Genomic DNA, 1935 nt, shown 5'->3' with positions numbered 1-1935 from the left:
CTCTGCGGCCCCGCCGGGGGTCCCCGCACGCTGCAAGACGGAGGGGCAGACCCCGCAGCGCCCCGACCCTGCGCTGGGCCTGGGCACCTCGCTCCGCCGCGCTCCGGGCCACTCTGCCGGGGGCCTTGCTGCAGCCCTCCCCCCACGGGGTGCCCCGCTACCTGGCGCTGCCTCTGCGCTGGGTCCCCGCATCCAGCACTGGCCGCAGGGACAGCGGCCCCTCCTCTCCCTGGGCCGGTGTCAGTGCCTCCCCCCAGCAGCCCTTGGAGCCCCCGGCGGCCTTCACCCTGCAGTTCTCCCGACCTCCACCAGAGCCCACTGCACTCTGCCTGCCTCAGCACTGGGGCTGGGGACAGCAGCGCCGGCCCATCAGCGCAGCAATCCCCATCCGACCCGCCACCCCCGCCAGGTGCCGCCGCCGAGTGGAGGCTAGCCCACTCCACAGGGCCAAGGTCGGGGCGCCAGTCCTAGAGACTTTATAGGATGAGTCCCCTTAAAGGGAGTGAGCTCCCCATACCTTGACGCGTCCAAGTAGAGTTGAGTGCCCTCAGTTGGACAGTGGAAGACTGAAAGACTTCGTGGGGTGGGAGGTTGAACTAAATGACATTGAAGATCCCTTCCAGCGCTAAGATTCTGTGCACACCTACTCTCCACCCTCATGCTTACTCACCCCTTCCCTGCGGGGGTTGTTCTCATTTCCCAGAGAGTTCTCCGGGCTCCAGGTTTCTGACTTGGGGCATCTCTGTCTACTTCCGTCAGCATAGCCACCCTCTGCTCATCACTACCTCTAAGGCTTGGTGCTGGTCCCCCTGGCCGCCCCAGACTGGCTCTCCACTTCTGCCCTGTACCTCCACCGGCCTCTCCCACTGTGCACCCCCCTTCCACCTAGCACTTCAGCTACTTGAACTCCCTGACCCAGGACATGGAGTGCTCCCTTCCCCAGGCACCCACCCTCCCACTTGTGGGCAGGGGCTACCTAAGGTGGGCACCTGGGCCCTCCCTGCTGAAACCAGTCCACTTTTCCATTCTGCCCCACCAGCTTCACTCTGTTGAGGGCACAGCACAGATAGTTACCTAACTCTTTGAGACAGAGCTGAACTTTCATCCAAGAGGTTATCCTTCTGGAAGCTCTATGATACTTCCAGATCCTGCAGACTCTCCCCAACTCCCCAGCCTCACGGTCAGAGGCCATTCACCACACAATTGTCCTGGCCTCACTCAAGTGCCCTCCCACCTCACTCCATGCCACTGACAGCAGGCCCTGTGTGCTCGGACAACCACTGGCCAGTTCCAGAAACTTATGCTGGTTCTTCTATGAGGATAGGAACCACATCTGCAGCCCAGCACTTGGCACCTAGTAGGTTCTCAATAAACATCGGTTGAATGAATGTGCACATTGCAGGCTCCTTGCCACTTGGCTTTCCACGTCAAGGTGGGCATCCACAAATACTCTAAAGCTTGGCCAAGGGGAAACCATATTTATAAAGATGGCTGCCATACGTCGCCCTTCCTCAAAGGCTTGTATCATAGTGCCCCAAATACTGACCGTTTACCAAGTGTGTCCTGTACACCAGGCATCAGACTTGGCACATTTCCTTAGTCTTTACAACTCCATGTGGTAGTTTATATTATCCTCACTCTACGAATGAAGAAACTCAGGCTTAGCCAAGCCACGCAGTCGGGAAGCCACAGAATCAGGATTCTAAGTCTGGCTTATCTGACTCTGAGATCACCACAACGTACTTTTATTATTTTTTTTTTCTTTAAAGAAAGGCAGACTGCCACGTGCAGCGCCTCATTTGGATGTGTCTGGAGTCTTGGAAGCTTGACTACCCTGCGTTCTCCTACAAATGGACCCTGAGAGCTTGTTTGGAGGTTCTAGCAGGGGAGCGCAGCTACTCGTATACCCTTGACCCAAGAACGGTCCTCCTCTAT

The 1935-nt window shown here is 57.7% G+C and overlaps 1 protein-coding gene across 2 annotated transcripts in view; it reads right to left on the bottom strand.

The window, feature by feature from the left end:
* Window positions 1-576, bottom strand: part of DNMT3A (DNA methyltransferase 3 alpha) — a 98738-nt gene extending 98162 nt beyond the window's left edge. Inside the window, exon 1 of one of the 2 annotated variants that reach the window (XM_029938181.1) lies at window positions 518-576. The gene's annotated coding sequence lies outside the window, so the exon portion shown is untranslated. Of the gene's footprint in view, window positions 1-161; window positions 285-517 lie in introns of those variants that run through there. The other variant, XM_029938178.1, reaches the window with a different exon arrangement.
* Window positions 577-1935: the final 1359 nt, after the last annotated feature.

The sequence above is a fragment of the Suricata suricatta genome, chromosome 4, assembly GCF_006229205.1.
Source record: "Suricata suricatta isolate VVHF042 chromosome 4, meerkat_22Aug2017_6uvM2_HiC, whole genome shotgun sequence".
NCBI classification, from domain to species: Eukaryota; Metazoa; Chordata; class Mammalia; order Carnivora; family Herpestidae; genus Suricata; species Suricata suricatta.
This window is presented reverse-complemented; position numbering and strand designations above follow the sequence as displayed.